We start from the raw sequence: 22,028 nt of genomic DNA on the forward strand, positions 1-22,028 counted from the left end.
AACATGCAATAGTCCAGATTCTCTAGTTTTTACACTACAATATATGAAATGCTTGCATCAGGCTAAACATTATTAGTAAACACCAAAGTTACACTTTCACAAAATTACACATACTCATAGAGCAGAACAGCAGTGTATGGCCAGGCAAGTGCAACTTAAATCAAAAAGAAGATCCAGATTAAATCAAATCAGTTATTATGTATGAAAGAATTCTTTCTGATCCACTCACAAGTTTTTTAGATATATATGGGAGTGGCTATTCCCCACTCCTGAGTGGGAAATGGGCTCATCTCTACAAGGAACACACAGTCATAAGAACGTTTAGCCAGGTTACAAAAGAGCACATTGTGTTCAGAAATATGCAGAAGGTAGGCTTTGAGACACTAGCTTAGGCGTCAGAACCATAAGCAAAGATTAGAGGATAGGCACAGCCCAGTATGCCCAAGGCTTGGAGCCCTTTTAAAGGTGAGTGTTCACCAAAGCAGTAACTTCTAACACAGGACAGGGCTGTGGAAGACTAGGAAGTAATTGGCCATGTAACTCCATTGAAGAACACTGGGTTTTTCCTTTCCAAAGTTAAGTTTCAATTTTGTAGGTTCAGAAAGCTATTTGCTGGAAACAAAAGGCTCTCTGAAAGCCTTTTCTTTGTTGCTTCCTCTCTGAAAAGCCTGTCAGTGGTGCTGATGGCCATACCTTCCTAGAAGCGAAGCTTGGCACTTGCACCTTTGATGCACGTGGTTTTGGAGTTGGGGGTTTTGGCTGGGGAGGAAAGGGTTGCATTATTCTTATCCTCACAGCATAAAGTCATTGCTAAAGTGCCCACACTCTGTCCTGCAAGCCACAAATAGGCCTTCTTATGTCAAGAGAGGAAGATTTCTCAAACTCGTATTAAGGATGGCACCGCTGTCAGTTCTGTAAATGCCTGCCTAGTCAGAACTGCAATAGGGAGACTGTAACCTGAGGCACACACATGAACTCACCCAGCATAGAGAAGCACCTCATCATGCCCCTACCTCTGTGCTCCCAAAAGAAAACCCTTGCCAAACACCCTGACACTGAGCAGTTCTTCAGACTGGTTGACTGCATTCAGATGGGAAAAAATGTACATAAATAATTCCATCCTTGCAAAAGCAACATGAGAAGGTGAATGCAAACAGATGCTAGTCTTCTACCAACTTTCCTTTCTAGAATTACTGACCTCCTCCTGTCTGTAGGGTAAGCCACAGATGCTGTGCCTACTGACTGGCAGATCTGGATATGCTTTTATCTGGGAACAAAGGGCACATCAGATCTGCTCTAAGGGACAAGTGCAGTACAACCCAGGCAGAGAAAGCACAAAGACAAGTGCAGGACTGTATTCTATGCTATGTCACCTGCACAGGCCATGGACTCAGCTGCTTGCCCCAGATGCTGAAAGAACTGGACTTTTTGTCAGTTCCCTACAACTTGAGTCATATAGCTTAGTAATGCTCTTTTAAGGGTTCCGAGAAAACCTGAATCAGAACAACCACTCATCATCTTCTCTAAGTCAGACACAGAAAATGTGTTCCAAATATCTAGAACAGGGCTTCATTTTTCATTTATTTCAAGCCTGAAATAAAATTTCCAGGTTTTTTTTTCCCCTTCACAAAACTTATTCTGCAGGAAGAAACAAAATTTAATTAGTTCTTGAAACAGTTCAGAAAGTTCCTTCACTGCCAAGTTTAAACTCGCAGGTCAACATTGACCTAGTTGGCACTAGTTCTACAAATGATCTTTTTGATCTCAGTATAATTTCAAGACAGACTGAAAATATCCAAAAGGCATGTTGGTGGTGCCCATCCCTTTTTAACAAAAAAAAAAACAAAAAAAAAAAAAACAGCAAAAAGCAGCACATACGAATGTTCAATTAATTTTACAGCTGTCCAGTGTAAAATCCAAAAGTAGGATTCTCAACCTAAAAGAGAATGCATGTTTAAAAACACTTCACAGTACATTTGGCACTAGTGGTTTGTGGAAAAAAAAAAAAAAAAAAAGAAATCAACTCAGTACTGATCACTTTCACCCCATTGTGTTACACTGCACCAGTCAAGCTTGGCATGCCACTCAGTGGCTAAACTGGATCAAGATATCCATCTGAAAAGTAACCTGGAAAACTATCCTGTTTTCCAAGTGGAGCAGTTATTCTGCCAGATCCCAGCATGCTCCAAAAGCTGAAACTGGGGTGAGAAATGGGCAACCAACAAGGAGCAAGGCTGATGGACCAAAAGGTACAGACTCATTCACATGGTTTGATATGAACCTCCCTTACTGAGCCAAATCACAGATGCAACTTTCTTTTAAAAGGATGGAAATATCACAAGTATCCCTGGCCCAACACTCACTAAATCACTGTTCAGCAGGCATATTGCCATTGACTTCAAAAAGATCTGAATTCACATGCATCCAGGACCATGCTGAAAGCTGCAGACAACATATCTCCTACCTCTGGAAAACAATCTGGAAAGCATGTGGGAAAAATAGAAGAGAAAGGGAAATTAACTTTCCTAACACCTCCAAGTCTGTGAAGTGACCTTTGGGAATTACCCCCAAATTTCATCTACTGAGTGACAAGTAGGTTAAACTTAAATAAGCAAAGACCTGTAAGATGCCAAGACATTTGTATTTAAAGCCTTTCCTTCTCACCCTCCTCTGTAACACAACATCATGGAAATACTCCAGGAAAAAGTTTCAATGACTGAAGGAAATAACAGTGACTATAATTTTCACTGGGGCACTTCACTAGTTTTTTTTTTTTGCAGATATTACCTGTCTCTTTGTGTCACACATGCCTTATTTCCCCTAAAGCAGATACCTGGAACTATGAAATGCTTCTCTGAATGCTGAAATTTAGGGCAGGGAAGGAAATGGTATTGGAATGCTTTTAAATAATCACAGCTACAGAGGACACACATATTGGCATATGCATGGGCCTTGAACCCTGCATGCATAAAACTAAAGGAAAAACACAGGCTTCTGCAATATAAAGCAAACAGATGACTTAAAAATAACTTGAGTTCAAATCTATCCAGCACGCTACTACTAAGCAAACATCAGAAGGCAGTCAAACAGAGAAAGATTTTCTGACAATTAAGCAAGAACAATAGCAAATATTCAATTTGCAATTAAGAATCTGGGTTTTGTTTTCACAGAAACAGTGGGGATTTCTTCAATAGTGACTTCAATTAACTTCTGCTCCCCCCCCCACTGACAAAAGGCTTAATGGGCTCAAAACCATGGCTGCTTTTCCCCAACAGTTTCAGACTGAAAAAAAAGATTGACATCTTCTCTAAAAATGTTTCAACTACATTTATTACACCTGCCTACTGTACTGCAGGCATTCCCAAAGAGCTAAAAATCAAAAAACCAAAACCACAACACAGATAAATAATCCCGGTAAAGCCACCGTTACTAGCCTCCAAAAAACCCAAAATCCCATAAACATTAAAAAAAATTATTAAAATCAATAATTTTCTGTTTTGTGGTTGCCACAAGGCAACCTACTGATTCAGGGCAATGTCACCAACAGTATTCTTATCTGTAAAGGGTAAGAATCAATTGTTTGACAGAAACAAAGGAGAGCTCAACAGGAAATCAACCAGCTTGGGACAGATGGTCACTGAATCAAGTTTCACCCCTCCCCTCTCCAAAAATAGGCTTAAGAGGCATTTTCTGTTACCAAGCAACAGCCCAAAGGAAGGCATAAATCTTTTCCTACGTGTTATTCCCCTCCTCCCCGACACACATACATTTCAATCTACTAGGGCGGTATGTTTGTGGGCTTGTTTATTTTCCACATAACAGGTAGGAGGGTTTATTCTGTGCAAGGACAATGCCTTTCTGCGTGCCCACTAGCCGTGTTTCCTTTTTTTTTTTTTTAAGGCAAGAAGGAGGTTAACTGTATCCATGCTATGAGAACTACCATGAAGAAGGGTTACAAGCAGGGATCCAAGCTAGTTAGTAACCCCTCCTTGTTCCACCAAGGCGACCTGAGAAATTACTCCCTGAAGAGAGGAGTTCCTAATCATTATTTTATATAAAACCAAAATGACCCTCATCACACCCTGACAAAAGGTCACCACCTCATCAGAAAACCCTGTACCTGCTTTAACCCATGAAAATACAAAAAATTTAATTCCCAAAAAATGCACCATGATATCGTTATATAACACACAGTGAGCTTTTAAACCATTTGAATTTTAGGAGCACTAATTCTCTAGTGCATCAAACACCCTAAGTGAGATTTAGGGTATGGGATGAGCAGGAAAGGATAATCAACATTTACTATTCTGGTGAGCCAGTGGAGGAAAGGAGGGCTGGAGCAGGGGGTGGGATGGAGGGGAGAAAGAGACCTGGAGAGGCTGTTTGCAGAGATCAGGGAGTAGGGGGAGGGGACCAGAGCCAGGGGGTGAAGGACAGCGCCTCTGAAATTCAGATTAGCATCCAGGGAACAAACCGGTTTGTTTGACCCCCCCCCTCCCATCATACAAACCAGGAACAGAACAGCAGCCAGCCAAAAAAAAAAAAAAAAAAGGATGGGAGTTAAACTTAGCCGCACAAAGAGTAATCTGTGATAAATTAAAAAAAAAAAAAAAAAAAAAAAAGAAGAGTTTACGATTACAACTCTCACAGAAATTAATTAAATGGGGAAGAAAAAGTCTCACTTCAGCAACAAACTGGGTAATCATCCTTTAAAAGCACAGAGCCTGGATTACTGCTGACACATACTTAGACTACTAAAACATATGGCCAATAAAATAAAAAAAAAATTTAAAAAAAGAGAGAGGGTATGGGGGAGGGGAAAGGTTGTGACAGCATGTGGTCTGCAAGAGCTTTATTTACTCCCTCCTCAAGTACTGCTTGCTTTAGCCAGCTGAAGACCTTCTGCAAGACACAGCCTATTTTCACTGGGTATTTCATGTACTCCTTTGGCACCAGTGCAGACACTGGTTACCACCACTATGGTGGGTAAACAGAGCCCTGGCCATGGGCTGCTTCACCCACCAAAGGCCTTGGACTTTCGAATCCATTTCACCACAAAGTCATCTCAGTGGAGACACTGCCCCAACTCTCTCTACATAGCAAATAGTTTTCACAGGCAAACCAGAGACTGTGATGTCTAAATTCAATTAATTAAAATTAAGTTAATTGAAATTAAACAGAAGGTTTGAAGACAAAAGCCAAATAGCTGCTTGTATGTATGCCAAGAACACCATTTGTTCTCTGAGCTCTAAAGTTTTCTGACAGAAGCATGAAGCTTAGCAGCCCAAGGAACCTGACCAGGAGACTTGAACTAAGGGCTCTCCAGGCTCAGCCATAAGAGACCTTAACAGCAAATCATTACTATCATATAATGCTCTGAAAACCCCCAGGCCAATAACACCTTTGGTTTAGAGAGAGGGAAACTGAGGCATGTAGAACCCACATGCCATCTCTCAGGCCAAATTCAGAAATAAAACCAGACCTTCCACCCAAGTCCATCATTGTAATATCACCCTGAGTATGCATCTGAAAGCAAGCAAGCTGTTATTTATGTAAATTCATGGCCAACATCAAAAATTTTTACAGCTGTTTTTCCTGGCTGCACCACAGCTGAGCAAGAGACCTGTAGATTAAATCCAATTCTTTACCAAAATTAGTCTCTCCAATCAGGCAGGGAATGATAGCCATCCCAGAGTTATTCAGTAATGGATGTACTTATTTTTCTAACACATTCAGAATTTGGCTAAGATATGAAACTACAACCTTTCTCTAATGCAAGTTAGCAAGTTCTCTGTAAATATTAAATTAATTATGGACTGCAGAGGCTTTGTTTCTGTTTTACATAGGTGTAAATGGTGCAAAATATACCATAATAGCAGAAGTTCCATACTCTTTACCTGCTAATACACAGACCACCATCTGGGAGAAAAACATACATTATAGATTTGCATAAGCATTTATTATAGTTTTAAAAGAGGTGTTTTCTCATACATTTACATATATGTTCTTTACATCACTCTGCCATGGTAAGAGAGAGAGAACACCAAAGAGGGGAAAGAAAGGTTGCTTTCTTTTCTCCTCTTAAGTAAACCATCATGCTTTGACTTCAGTGACCAAAGAAATTTCCATAGGCCCTGGCCAAGGTGGGATCTCCAGACACACTGCATGTTTTTTGATTGAAATGTAAAAAGACACAAGTTTACCTCAAATCTCTGTCAATAATGCTATGATTCTATGAAATTAGGTGTGAGGAGACTGCATTCCAGCATTATTTTCTTAGAAAAATCACAACAGATGTTCTCTAGATTCTCCATTTCTCAAACTGCTAGTTTAGAACTCTGGGTCTTCTGACACAGTCTATTATAATAATTAGTTTAACTCGACTCTTTACCTTGAACTAAGCTGTACAACAACAAAATACAGCTTTTATCTGTGAATGTTCCAAACAAGTCCCCATTATTTTTTGCCATAGAACATAATAGCAATAGGCAGTGTTCAAAACATAAGAACATTCCTCAGTCTTATTAAAATAATAATAGCACTACTCTCCATTAAAGGACGGGCAGAAGAATAGCACAGTAAAGAACAGCGATCATCAGTCAAAAGCTCTGCTAAGCAAAAACAAGTTTATCCATAGAAACAGACAAGCAATTACAAAAGGGATAACCTACAGGGATAGGTAAGCCAGTAAAATCTGCAAGTAAGATAATTGCAAGCCTCATTTCCAAAACAAAGAACATCAGAACCTGAATATTATCCTTCTTGTGGCTATATGGTGGCATTGCATTTAACTATTTACTCCCCAGTTTGACATCAAAGTGTTAAAAGGGGACATTTCTCTTAAAACAATTTTCTGCTTATATATTCAGTTTGGGGTTGTTTTTCCTTGCACACATAATGACAGAATGGACACAAGATTCACCAGTGCACTCTTATCTCTGCATGCTGGCTGAAAGGAACACAGTTTATGTAATTTATTCCAGATCAGAAAGGCAGTGTGACAACACAGAGAATAGACCACATTTTCAATAAGCATTTCTTAATGAGAAATTTATCAGTCTCTCTCAGCATGAACTGCACTTTGGAACAGGGAGGACAGAATTATTTTAATGAATTCAACCTGAGGCCAGCCTCCTCCCAGGCATACGGCCTCAAAATACACTTGCTTCTGTCTTTGGGACAAAGGATTAGTTATGAATCATTAAACACTGAATCATAATATCCTGTTAACTTGCCAGTCAACTTCTTCATGAGGTGAAATTTCTCAAAAAAACCTCAATCTGCTGCTGCAAATTTCTAGTTCTTCCCCCCCTCCTTCCCCCCCCTTGCTATGTTTTTTTTACAAAACCTCAATATCCCACAGTTTATTCAGATTATCATTTGGAGCAGCCAAAGGCGTTTTATCATCCAGCCTTCATTCCTCTTTTCATAATTGCAACAAAAAAAGCACAATCCCCTTCTTTCTACACTTGGCTGGTTTTCCTCTACATATGGAGTGTGTTCAGCTAGAAAATGACAAGGAGAAACTGCAACCCACATAGTGAATTATCACATAAGAATCAATATGTCCAGAAAAATAAAACACAAGGACACACATACAACTCAGCAGAAAGATGCTGGAGGGCATGTCATTGAAAGATGCAGTTCCCAAATTCCACTAATTAACAAAATAAGCGATTGAAATAACAAATATCTCCTTATAAAGCCTGCTTTATTTTAGCCCTGAAAAAGGTTTACAATGAATAGTACTGGACTTATTCCAAGCTTCCTTAGAGTAAAATGTTCAATTATGAATGGGAATCCAGACAGGCTGATTTTCGACAATGCAATAATGTCAATCCACCAGGTATCATTATTCGCCTTTGATGCTCAATCTTCCATCCTAGACAGGCCAAACAACCTCTTAGGAAGTCACTCAAGCTTTGCAGCCTTCCTATTAGCACATGCCCAGCAATGCCTCAATCACCAGACCATTTCTGTTGCCATCCACCAATGGGGCAACCCAGCAGAGAGCTGCCAGCAGCAGAACTCAGAGTCCCTCTGTCGATGTGTGTGACTGGATGTGCAACCAGCTCATATTTCTAATAAAACACAGAAAGCACATCTGGCACATAGCAGAAAAATGGCCAGAAAGAAGACAGTTAAGACAGGAAAGCAGGTCACCAAAACAGTTCAGGCTGCCAGTAGAATGTTCCTTAAGTATCTTTGCAAAGGCCTTGGGCCAGATTAATTGTTTCAGGAAGCTGTATCTTATCAATAGGTAACATTCCTGAGTTTTATGGGTTTTGTACTACCCCACCTTACAATCAACAACAGAATCATTCAGGTTGGAAGGGATCTCTGAAGGTCAACCAGTCCAAACTCACACTCTTGGCAGGGCCACGCTGGAAATCCCATTGAAACAACACATATTATGCTGTATTTTGGTTCATGGCTGATCTGCATCAATAGTTTTAACTTATTATCCTCTCAAATCTAACTGTGAGATTCTCAGTGATTCTCAGCTAGAGTACAATGAATCAAGAACTGAAGGTCCATTTCTTAAAAATAAAAACCCCAAAGAACAAATCAGCTTTTGTCAAAGGAAATGAAATGTTTTATTGATGCAAATACTTCATCTGTTTCCCAACACACAGTTTTTGCAATTTGGACAAACTGCTAGTGATCTATAAAGTAAAGATGCAGTCGTGTCAAGGTTATACACTGAGGTCCATGCTGTTCTTGTTTATATAGCGAACCGGAATGCAGAACACAAGCTTAAAGTATCAGTATCATCCAACATAAGAAGTATCAAAACTATGCAGCATCTGTTGCATTCCTCTCTCTTTTTCAGCCCTAAGCCCCTGAACTGCCTGTTACTGAATTTGAAGTTGAGCCCATTTTCACAGGAAGATTCAATTCAAAATCATCTGGAAGAACACTGTCTTTTACTGAAACTAAGTCCCAGATCCAATTTTCATTTATTACACTGCTGGGACAGCAGCCTTTAAACATGGTAATCAAAAGCAAACATGGTTTTTTTGCTTTCAAACAGACATCAAAGCAACAATGTTAGGATGAATTTTCAACTGTTCTGAATCTACAGGTTATATAGATCTGCCTTTTCCAGCAGGAGGGACTCTGGCAACACACACACAACTTCACAAGTTCAACTCAGCAGTTAATCTGTCTGGCTTTAGCACATAATCAGAAATGGATTTACCACAGAGAGAGCAAATGGAGCTGAAAACCTACACTGCACTGTGTAGGGGAGTGTTTAACTCCTATTGCAAGCATGGCCTCCCTCTTTCTACACCAAATCCACATGACAACTGGAATCACCCCAAAGCCAAGCTTGACAGAAAGCCAGTCAGCTGTGCTGCAGATGAAAATTGAGCATCTATCTGCACAGACACCGGACACAAGACTTCTCTCAATAAAACAGCAAAGCTGGACAGTCAACAAGCAACCCTGCTCATTATGATAGCTGAGAGCAACAAGAAGAATCCCTTTTTTCTCCCCTCCCTTTTCAGGCTTTTCTGCCACAAGGTCACATCTGCTGTTTAATTTTTTTTTTTTTTTTTTTTGTGGCATTGGCCTTTGTTTAAAAGCTTCCAAGGCATATGCTTTGAATAACATTACTAGTGACACATCTACTACCTACTAAGAACTTCTGGTCTATAAAGGCAAACTGTGAACACAAAATACAGTATAAATCATCTCAGCCAGACAATCATGAAAAAAAAAGAATCTTCTTTAAAGACCCACTAATGTATTTGACTAGCATGATATTAGTCCTATTAGTATTGCTAATTCATGTCCTTTTCTCTTTCATAGGTGTATATATATGTACATGCACAAACATACACACTATCCTTTATAGCTTTGAGTACTTTGGAGGAGGCAGCTGCCTATGTATTTTCCTGTGCAGCACCCAAAACACTTTCAGACATGTAGTAAGAAAGAAGAGTATTACTAAGTTCATGCAGCAAAACAAAGCAAAAAAAAATCTGTGTGTTTAAATGCCCTATCATTTCATAGCTCTTGACACAAAAGTTTGTGACAGCTAATATTTTAATCTCCATGCCCTTGAAATCCAGCTCACCTTCCACATCTGCTATAACCATGATTGTTATTTCACCTTCTTCCTCCAAATCCACAGTCTGGCAGGTAAGTTGTCTTCATCCTGCTCAAAAGGCTTGGAAATTGAGTGCTGACTCTCTTACTGAAAAAAAATGGCAAAACTAACTGTCAAAATTTACTGAAACTGCTACAAAAGAGACTGTGAGGATATGCATATTTTTCACTTTGAACTTCTCCTTTAAATATCTCATTGGTAGTTCTGTGTGCCTATACTGGAGGCATTAAAATGTTCTTGGATGGTCTTACCTTTCCCACCCTTCTCCTCTAGGTTTTCTTCAAAACTGCTCCTCTGTGGGGTGGTACTGATCACTTGGCTAATCCACATCATTTCCTATGGTTCTCACAACCAGAAATTTCCCTCTAAGAGGTTAAGATTCAAAAGTGTAACAAAAGTATCTTAACATCTCACCTATACAAAATTTTTGAAAATATTTTTTACAAGAATAGGAAACCACCATGTTCTTAAATTTCACATACAATATGACTGGCAGGAAGCTATTTCCCTCTTCTTGATTCAGTGCATTGTAGCTGTAAAAATCAAGACCTATTTCTCAGTCTTCCAAAAGGAATCACTTAATAGCACTAAGAATTTGATTCTTTAAAGAAATTACAAGATTAAGCTTCCTTTATGAAATAGCTGTTCTCAAAAGTGGACTGAAAGTGTAAAAGAGCAGGAGAATAAAGTCACCAATGCTCCCAAGCAACACAGAGTTTGGGAGACTTCCTGGGAAGCCACAGGGAGAAGGTCAGTGAGGCAGGAAAAAAAAGCAGTAAAAGTAGATGGCTTGTTCTCCTGAATGGCAAAACTGAGATGCAATGTACTCTGTGAAACACATTATCACCAAGGAGATAGTAATAAAGAACTAATGGCAGTGAAGTACTGTACCAGCAGTAAAATGACTCGGGGCTCAGGACAGGGAACAAAGCACTTGGCCCTCTGCAAATCCCAAATCAAGCCATCAAGACAAAGTTTTGCTGTTCATTCTGAGTATGGGTAGTCAACAGTAGTATTTACAAAACTTGGCTGTGAACATCCCTATTTCACCAGTGATTCCAGTGTAAAGAGGTTGTTGCCCAGATCCTTTACAGCATCAGAAGCAGCTGAACTCAGCTATCTGTGTTTGCTGTTCCTTACCACTACACCATCTCCTTGAAGTGGGTGTGATGGAGAAAGAGCTTGGATCTCATTAAGCCCAGAATGCTGTGCCACCCTTCACTTTTTTAATAAGTGATCATTTCCTTTCACTAGGAAGGCTGTGGAAGATCAGACTCACAGTAATTTCCAAACAGTCTTCTAATTACTCAATTACTCCTGAGTGATAACACAACAAGGGACCATACAACTCAGAGTATACACAAGTCTCCCTGAGCACTGGCATTACAATTGCATATGACCACCTCTATCTTTTAAAACACAGCTGGAAATAATGCAGGGTGGGGAGGTGGGATAAGGGAATTCTACAAAATTAAAAGCATAATTTAACTATCACACTCCCAGAAAAATTGTGCTTAGGTATCCTTATGGGAGTCTATAAGAAAGCAAGTTTTGAAGGTGGAAGTAGCATTATAAAAGAAAGGGGATGGGGAGAAGATATGCAAATATTCTCAAATATCTCTCAAATATCTCTCAAATATGCAGAATGCTAGAAGTAAAATGTTTCTTATGCACATTAGTACTTATTTATGAAGCCAAATTGAAATGCAGTGTGGCTCTAAACAGTGGCATAAATGGAGCCTTTGAAAAAAGGCTACTGATTTCTCTGAAATTTTGGTGCTGTACATTCCATTCAACAGAGAAATCAGTACTGCAGAGGGAGGTGCAGCAGAATTTGCTACAAAAGGACAGGAGTACCAGGAAAATGTTCAGCAGCTTAAAATAGTCAAACATCTCACGAAACTTCACACTATAGGTTCTATGGAAATATTATCACTTTTGGTGAGACACCAAAATTAATCACCAAAATGATGAATCTTCATTTTAAAAAGGAAGACTATTAATAGAGTGTGTTTCAGACCATAGTTCCATTCAGTAACTAGCTTCTTCACTTGCCTCAAATTGCTCTGATCAGATCTCACTAAGGGTGTTGAAAAGAGCTAACTGCAGACAGTGATGGAGATAGGAGACAGAGAACAAGAGGATCCCTGCACAGCATTTCACAAAACTAGTCACTCCAGGCTTGTTCATGAAACCAGTGCAACAGATGTCTGGTAATCTCTTAAGTAACAGTATCTGCCCACACTGTTTTCTGTTCACAGCCCCAGCAGTTTGAAAATCTACCTCAAAATAACCTCTCCAAAACCTTACATGAGAAATACTAATCAATCGTATCTCGTCATACTGACCCGGGATGCTCCCTACCTTCTTACTCTTCTGGTGATTTTATGTCACAACATATAGTTCTTCCTATCTTTTATATTTTATGAACATTTTATTAGTTAGTGTAGTGTAACTGTTAAAAAAGAAAATTAAATGCAAATTAACCAAAGCACTTGACAGTATATGATGCGAGATTTTCAGGTCAAGTGGTTGGAGGTTTTTCACTAAACATCTGAGCTGCCATGGAACTTAAAATGCTAACTCAATGAGAGTAACATTCAATACACTTCAATGAAAGTAGTAATTTCCACAATTCTCTGTGGTCTCTAATATCCCAAAAGAATTTCACAGAAGTTGTGACATTATCATCTGACAAGAGTAAGACAACAGAAACCAGCTCACCAGGCTTCAGCAGTCATCTAAATCAAACCTAATTGCATTTTAGAATCACAGAATCATAGAATGCTTTAGGTGAAAAAAGACCTATATGATCATTGAGTCCAAGCATCATCCCAGCACTGCCAAGTTCACTGTTAAACCATGTCTGTAGGTGCCATTTCTTTAAAATACCTTCAAGGCTGGTGACTAAGCAGCTTCCCCGGGCAGCCTGTTTCAATGCTCAACAAACCTTTCCATGCAGAAATGTTTCCCAATATCCAATCTAAACCTCCCCTGGTGGAACTTGAAGCCATTTCCTCTTGTCCTATCACTTGTTACCTGGCAGAAAAGATCAACACCCATCTAGCAAGGTGGTCCCCTCTAAGCCTCTTTTTCTCCAGGCTGAGCAATCCTGCCTGCCTCAGCCACTCCTCATAGGGCTTCTATTTCAGAGCCATCATCAGCTCTGTTGCCCTTCTCTGGACACACTCCAGCACTTCAGCACCCTTCCTGAACTGAGGGGCCCAAAATGGAATTGGATTAAAGGTGCAGCCTCATCCAGTGCTGAATACAGAGGGATAATCGCTGCTCTGGTCCTGCTGGCCACAGTATATTATACCAGCCAGGATAGCACTGGCCTTCTTGGCTACCTGGGAACACGCTGGCTCAGGTTTAGCTGGCTGTCAACAAACACCCCTGGATCCTTTTTCACTGGGTCCATTTCCAGCCACTCTTCCCACGGCTGTAGTGCTGCATGGGGTTATCTTGACCCAAGAGCAGGACTTGGCACTTTACCTCATTAAACCTCATACAATTGGCCTTGGCCCATTGATCCAGCCTGTAATTTCTGTAAGAACTACATACTTGTATTTGATACTTCTAAGCCAACAACAACAGTGTACAAAATTTGGCTGTCCCCCTTGTGAATAAACACTGTTCCAAACTTCTGTCATCTACAAGTTCCTCAGATAGCTTGTGTTTTTTACTTCTGGATTACAAAAACATTAATGATTCTATTTAATTATTAAGAGCCTAATGCCATTGGCTAATTCACCAATGCACCTTCAAAGAATAGCTCCTTGGTTTTGGGTCATCTTCACTACCTACCTGCAAATTAAAATCCATTAACAGGGGGCTATAGTAGCTTGCTCAGAATTGCAGATAAGCTTTTGCAATGACTCACTGAAACTTTATTCACTAATTCTCTCCTTATTATGTGAGGATATCTTCAGAGTTCTTAGAAACAAGATGTGTTTGGGTTACACCAGAAATGAAATTGGTCCATGAATGTACCTCCACACAGGATACAGTGTGAAACGAAATTATCTGGAGTTTTTAAAAACCTGAAACTACATTGGACAAAAGCATTTTGAACACATTCTTACAAGCAATACTTTTCTCAATATATTAAGGAATGTAATGACAAGACAGGATTTGAGGAAAGTCAAAAATTCTGAAGAAGAATAACAACACATTAATTGTAAAAGTTTAGTGTTGTTTTATGACTGCTGCTGTAATCTGTTTCAGGATTTGAGAGATATCTTAATTGCTTACTATATCTAATGAACTCCAGCTCACAGGACTAATTCTCTAAAAGACATGATTGTCAGAATGTCAAGGCTTATTACTCCTTAATTTGTCAGTTTTCCCAACAGATCTCCTCCTCACAATTATGTTTTAGAAACAAAAGAAAATGCATAATTTGCAATACATGCAAGAAATGATTATGCAAGAACAGGCAAAGCACATACCACCCAAAAAGGGTGTTCTTCTAAGGTATAAAGCCAAATATTGGAGTTTTTTTATGTTGTTTTCACAATCCTTTTTTGACAAGAGTCAAGATGTGATGCCTTAATATCATGTCCAAGCTCCATGTTTTGTTAATTATGCCCTACCTAGCTAAATGCCCCCTGTAGTTTCAATTAGACATGGTATTCTTCCTCACTTCCCATCTTGATTATTGTGCACTGTTGCTAAGCGCTAGTTAACAGTTGCCACATTTACCCAAAGTTGGCTGCGTTTCAGTGGTCATTCAAAGAATTAAATACAAAACATATGGCACAGAACCATACAAAGCATAAAAAGCACTTTTTAAAACCACATGCTTTATATAAAAGGTAGTACAAAACTCATTACGCCGTTGAAAGAAAATCTATGCCCAAAATTCCGAATTTCCTAGGAGCACTGAAAATTAGAGAGAAATCCATTCAATTTTTTTTCTCACTAAAAGGTTTCCTAGAATACAATTTTGACATTATACTGAGTCAAGTTTTACACTGAATAAACAGCCCACCATTCATACTGTGACTGACTTTGAAGTACAGACATATTTCCCTTAAAAAATTCTCTATATCCCATGGCAACTAAATAGTTTCCTAAATTGGACTCCAAATTTTCTTTACCTTGTATTTGCAAAATACTTTGGACATGACTTGTTGCACCACCAAATATCAATGTCAGTAGCTATGTGTTTAAGAAGACCTTGAACCAAATGTGCTTTTTTTGAATTCTAGACAAACTTTTCACACAGTCAGATCACTCCTCCTTTCATCTGTGATGTCCTCATGCATCTTAAGAAACTTCATGTAATTTAATTATCCTAGTAAAAGCTCAGTAATCAGCTTGCCTATTACTGCTTATTTCCTTTAGTATTACATCCCAGACTTAAAAACTGCCTTACCAAAAAACCCTCTCTATTTATGATTGCTACATTATCTACAGTCAAACCCAATGAATAAAAATTCCTGGTATGCACAAGTCATTTCTTGAAGCTAATTTTTTTTTTTCCTGCTAAACACCTTAGAAAAAATTGTTTTCCATAAACACTACTAAGAGTAAGCAAAAATATACACTGGATTTTTTATCTGTATTTACAGATGTTGAATTAAACCTTCAGGGCTCAGAACCCAATCATTAAACAGGTAGGCACATATTGAGCATTATTCACTGACTTTTTGGAGCATTTTGTTGGGAATACTTGAGAATACCTGAGAAAATGTATACCTTTGTACAAAATCCACCAATGTTAAAAATGACAAATAACTAAATATTTCTCAAGAGCACTGAGAATACTCACACAATCCCTATTCCTTTGCAAAAAGGTATTTAACAAGCTAAGCCTCCAGCTTCGTAAGTGCTTTTGTTGTACCCACAAGCAAATTCTACAGGATAGTTTAAAATTTGTGAAGATTTTTTTAATCCACTAGCACATATGTAATAAGTTTTTCAATCAACATAAGACCCATCCTTGTTTCTCTTTAGAAGGCATATCCCTTAACAAAAAACAAACTTAGGTGTGCATTATAATATTTAAAAGTGCTGAAAGCTTTACCTGTCTCAGAAGCCACATGTATAGCTAACTATACCTGCTACTGAACTATGCACCTATTTGATTCACTGCTCAAACAAGAGTTGTAATTGTAAAAATAAATTAAATAAAATAAAGCTTCAGTAACTCCTAGTCAGGCAATCAGACACGACACTTTCTTCTCAGCAGCCTTTTTATTTCCATCTTTTAAAAAGCTCTTTGTAACAAGGTATCAATGAAGTGCAGAGAATATGAAGGATTATTTCAATAACAATTTAACTATCATTGGGTGGAAAAGTCTGAAGAGGCATAAATTCAAATATACCCAAATGGAATAATGTAGAAAAAGGACCTATCTTTAGACTTCTCAAAGCAAACATGCTGACAAGCAGCAGACATGGGAAGTATTTTTCCACGGGGTAACTGAAAGACTCTCTCGCACTTGAAATACATCTACCCATTGATAATTCCTAAATTTCAGAATATGGATAAATATTTGCAGGCTTGGGGCCTAAACAAACAGCAGCGCTTGGCCCACTCGCTGAGCTGGCCGAAACCCTACGGTGCGCACGAAGTTTCCATCTTTCGGAGGTTTGGGGGAGCGCTGGGAGGGAAGGGCCGGACCCGGCGGTACCTAGAGGTCCCTGTGTGTATCTGTCAGCTGCCGCGGGGAGCCAACGCCGGCTCCATCCCAGCCGCTTTCCCCGTTCTCCTTCACCTCCCAACAGCAAAGGAGCCGTGTCGATCAGCTGCCCCCCGCGGTGGAAGCGCTGACATGGCCCGGCCGCCGCGTCTCCCGGGGACACGGCCGTCCCTCCGCCGCAGCGGCAGACCCCCATCCCCGCCAAGTGACGCCGGCGCTCTCCCTCCCCTCCCTCCTCAAACCCTGCACACAACCCGCAGCGCCCGGAACACCGCGGTCCCGGGGCCACCCACGGCCGGCGCGGGCGCTGCCTCCCGCGGGCGCGGAGGGCGAGGGGCCGAGCCCCCTCTTGCGGCGGCCGCCCGCCTGGCAGCGCGGGGCGGGGGCGCGCACCCGCCGCCCGCCCGCGGCCCCGCCGAGCCACCTGCACCCCCGCGCCCGCCCGTCCCGGGCTCGGCTGCCCGCCGCCCGCCCGGCCACAGCGCGGCTCTGCTCCCGCAGCCCCCCGGCCAAGCCTCTCCCATCCCCGCCTTGCCCCATCCGCTCGGGTGACTTCCCCCGCCCCGCTGCAAGACGCCGGTAACAAAGGGCTGGAGCCCACCCAGGGGCAGCGCCCGCAGCCCGCGGGTGACACGGGCGCTGCCCGGCGCGCCGCTGGCAGCCCGCTGCCCGCTGCCCGCCGCCCCCGGGGCTGCGCTCCGCGGGGTGACAACGCCGAGCGCCACTCCGCCGGCGGAGACGCCGCCGCCGCCCGATCCCGCTACCTTTGTGCCCTCCCAGAAACCGGCGAGAAAGCCAAGCAAAGCCCCGCGCCGCTCCCTTACCTTGCTGGGCAGAGAGAGAAAAAGTTGAAGTACTCTCCTTCTACACCTCCCTCACTTTTTTGTCTAAATTTAAATATTTGCAATACTGGGGGTTTGTTTTTTGTTTGTGTTTTTTTTTTTTTAATTTCCCCCTCCCTCCCCTTACGCCGAGCACTGCGCTCAGGCAGTCGCTCCCAGCTCCCTCGGTACCACCGTCTCTCTCTCTCTCTCTCCCTCCCTCCGGGTCTCGGTCTCTCTCTCTCGGCGAGAGGAGAGGAGGGGAGGGGAGGCGAGGGGAGGAGATTGGGGCGGACCCGCAGGTGCCGCCCCTCCTGCTCTGTCAGCGGAGAGGGGTCGGGGGCCGGCGGGCGCGGGGAGCGGGCGGTGGCCGTGGGAGTGCCGCGCTCAGGTGCGGGGGTGTCCGCCGGCGGCGTCCCCGGCCGTGCCCCAGGGCGGCGGGGCTGGGAAGGGGGTGCGAGCGTCGTGCCAGGGTCTGAGGTGATGGAACGGGCGCTAGTGAGACGTGAGTTAGGGGAGGCGGCAGGTGGAGAGCAGTGAGGCTCGGGATGTAGCGGCCGGGACTTGGTGAGGACAGAGCGAACTGGGATGCTTCCAGTCGGGGAGGTAAGGGGCGAAGCCCTGCACCGAGAGGAGCCAAGCTAGGAAGTGTCAAAACCCTGTCTGATATCCAGCGTGGCTCGGTGGCCGGCAGGGCAGAAGATGGCACTGGGAGTGCCGTCTGCCCTGTGAGAGACGGCCCTGCAGTGCACGCTGGTCAGAGCTGTGGGCAGAGGTGAAATTTGGCGGGGAGGATCACCTCGTGTTTGGGTTTAGTTAGCAATGGAGCTGATCCAGGAGTGCTGAAGTAGGAGCTGAAGAGATTTAGCATGCTCGGAGGTTGCTGGAAGCAAACAGGAGAAGGCAACCTGAGTGTATTTGTGTCTGATATTAAATTGAACCGATATTGTGTCTGATATTTAATTGAGGTGGGTAAAAATGAGAGAATCTGATTGTGTTTGGAGAGATTGGAAACAGAATAATCTGGAACATTTAGATCTGTAAATTGTGTCCAAGTGAGTGGGGAAGAAGCAGATTTGGAGTCTTGGTGTGTACAAATATGAAGGACAGACATAGTAGGTGCATGGGAGGTAGACTGGAAATATAGCCCTGTGCTTTGAGGGTAAATACCTATGGAACTGGGGAAAAATTATTTTGCATTTCCTTCCTTTTACCTTGGATTGTTTAAGTGAGCATATGAACCATCTCCCTTTTTGCTTGTCACAGGACATATTTCTTGAGAGCTTTTCAGAAACTCTTTCTCATCTCTTGAGACCATAGGACTCACTCCTATGCAGTTTTATCTTTCTGCTTCAACACCCAAGGAAAAAAAATGTACAGTGACAAAAAAGTGGTTTGTGTTGTTTGTTCATTTTCTTTGACAGCAAGCTGCTGCAGTGTGACATAGAGAAAAAGAAGTCCAGTACTTTTCTCTCATGTTTTTCTCCTGTACTTGCTGGTTAAAACACTGAGTTCCAGCATCCTTCCCATCAAAAAGAGGAAATAAAACTGTCCATACCCCTTGGAGAAAGCAGAGGCAACACAGCAACAGTGTGGCACTGCAAAAATGCTGCTTGGTCCAGAAATGAGAACTGTGTCAGGAGAATAAACGTAAAGAAGTTCTGGAGTTCATGGCTATAGCCAAGAATCTGATTCATGCAGAAAAAGACTGGATTCATTTAATGTTCAAAACCAAGGTACCTCCCAAATAAAGCTTTGCAACTCGGTTGCTCACTGGCTACTTTGATTCTGATATCATGCAAATTCTATGTGAATATCTACATCAGTTGTCTTTGAGAGGGCTATTCACATGCCTTAGAGCTGGGCTTCTGCCATGGATTACCAAAAGACAGGCTACCTCCGTTAGCCTAAACATCTTGGTATCTCTGTATTTGTAAAGTTGCTAATAATATCACTATTAACAACAGGTAGCTAAAAGTTTAGTTGAATCAGAGTTTAAGAGAATTTACCAAATCAAGTCAGGTTTTAGGATCGAACTTTGTCACTTTTCCAATTCTAAGTGGTACATTTTTATGCTGTGTATGTTAACTCTGCTATTGATACTACTCACAAATATAATGGAATTAAGTAATGTCAGTGTCAGTCCTTTTGAGATTAATGTTGCCATGTGGCTCTGGACAGATTTAGATACTATTGCTGTTAAAGGTTTGTGAGAGATTTGAAAGTACATCAAAGTGCCTGAATAATACTATGCTATTACATATGACAACTCTAACTCAGATTACTTAATTATATCTAAATTGATCCCAGTAATTGTAGTCTAGATTTCCCTCAAAATTTGGGTTTGAATTTAATTAGAGATATGTACTGAATGAGAATTATTCTGGTAGCTTTAATGCAGTAACTCTCTTCCTATTTGGATTTATTTTTGTTTTTGCTTTTTTGAAAAGGAAGAGACATTAATTATATGTTTTCTTCTAACTTCTTATTTTGTCTATCAACATTTACAGCTTGTAGGGTGGTTTCATCTGTACCATCTGTGGGCCATATTGCACATCAGATGGCAGGATAAAATCTGCAATGAGAACATTTTGGGACATAAAAGTCTTTCAGGGTTTGAAGCCATGATATTCACAACACAAATGTGCAGAGCCACTCATGTATCTGAAACAGAAGATGCAGAATGCTAAAGCAGCTGCTGGAGTGAAATAAAGGAGAGACCACACAGTTTGGGGAGCATGATGGCATCAAGAACAAAAGGACATTTGAGGCAATAAGAAAGCACAGCTTCTAGCAGTGAGAAATTGAAGTCAATCATTTGGAATTATTGACAGTAGATATGCAGTCACACAGCAATTAGATACTCACTTTGGGAATCAAGGTCAATTAATACTGAGGTAAAGAGGCAGCATCAAAAAAAGCACCTTGTTTATTAAACAGCATTTTCTGACTGCTGACTAGGCAACATAGAAGAAAATTGTCTATCACAGATTGGGTTTTGGTAATTTTCATACTCACAAGGCAGGATACCATCACCTTTATTCTTTTGTAAAGGACTACTGTATAAGAACACTATATGATACTACACTCTGTGCAAAGACTGATGGGCAGCTGGCTGGTGGAACTACAGAAGTTGATAGGTATCATTCAGACATGAGCCTTCATTGTGTATTGTCTCACTCTGCACGTAAAGGAAAGTCTCTTCCCTTTCTTCATATTTGCTGGGCTTGAGAGCAATAGGGATAAGTCCTTTATGATATAGTGCTCTGGAAGTCCATTTCCTTTTTCCAAGCCATAAAGGCAAACTTCCAACAGATTTCAACCTTTTTTTCTCAATCCCAGAAGCAAAGATTTTAAGTTCATCTTAGATCATTCTCTGAACTGCGGTTTGTGTTTATTGTTGTTATGCCTGTTACATTTAAATATTCTCTGATAATCTGATGTGTCCACCCTCAGGAACTAGGTTTCAAAAAACACAAAGAAATAAACAAATAGTCACACAAGAGAACTCTCTGCTTTAATTTCTTATTATTTGTGAACTATTGATTTCATACATACTAAACCCAGTAATTTCTATCCTGTTTTTAGTATCAATGTTTTAGTTTATCTAGTCTATGAAACTTTTGATATTAAATTTTGCCTGAATGAAGTGTCTGAATTCCATAGGCCTGGTGTTGTTGATAAAATCCAATTGCAGACTTTGTTTTATTTCATTTTTGGGGCTAAAGTGAATCCCACCATCCTGATGGGTAGTTCTGGTTTGAACTTTTTAAATAACTTCTATCCTTCTGTATGAATCAGCAATGATCTTTTAAGGTTCCTTATAATTTACTCCTTTGTTATTTTGATGTGAATTATCCTTTCCCTAGTTGTAATATTGTAATTAGGATCAGGACTGATACTATTTGGTCTGTTTAACATTGAGGCATCTATGAAATGAGCTATTCCCCCAAAAACATTTATTCTAAATGGGTGAAACAGGTGGATAGGATGAAACAGAAAGCACAAGATAGAGACGGGGAGTGAAAGTACATGAAATTAGATGCCTTTAATGCAGACAATCTGAGGGCAGAACTAAACTGAATTCAGATCTGATGCTTAGACACTGCTGTAATTCCAATTCCAAATCATCATATCTAAGCTTCCTTATCTAGTAATATTCCTATTACTTCATGGAAATGTTTTTAAAATCCGTATTTTGGCATCCATGTTTTTAGCACCTCCTACCAAAAAATATTGATAGTGCACACCAAGATGGGAGAGACAAGAGTGTTTCTTACAACTATTAAGGACATACTTGCTTTATCTTTTCATTACTCACTCCATAGAAATTGAGCAACTCATCATCAGGCTTTTCTGGAAATTCAGCAGTAGTACATAGTCAGTGACAGGCATATACTTTCTATTCCTTTTTGATTTTAATAGGATTTTAGGTCATTT

At 40.9% G+C, this 22,028-nt stretch overlaps 1 protein-coding gene across 9 annotated transcripts in view; it reads right to left on the minus strand.

Moving 5' to 3' along the window:
• GREB1L (GREB1 like retinoic acid receptor coactivator) overlaps window positions 1-17,821 on the minus strand; it is a 128,656-nt gene extending 110,835 nt beyond the window's left edge. For 8 of the 9 annotated variants that reach the window (XM_056483771.1, XM_056483776.1, XM_056483775.1 and 5 more), the window contains exon 1: window positions 17,592-17,815. The gene's annotated coding sequence lies outside the window, so the exon portion shown is untranslated. Of the gene's footprint in view, window positions 1-17,591 lie in introns of all 9 variants that reach the window. The other variant, XM_056483778.1, reaches the window with a different exon arrangement.
• Window positions 17,822-22,028: the final 4,207 nt, after the last annotated feature.

The sequence above is a fragment of the Oenanthe melanoleuca genome, chromosome 2, assembly GCF_029582105.1.
Source record: "Oenanthe melanoleuca isolate GR-GAL-2019-014 chromosome 2, OMel1.0, whole genome shotgun sequence".
Classification (NCBI taxonomy): domain Eukaryota; kingdom Metazoa; phylum Chordata; class Aves; order Passeriformes; family Muscicapidae; genus Oenanthe; species Oenanthe melanoleuca.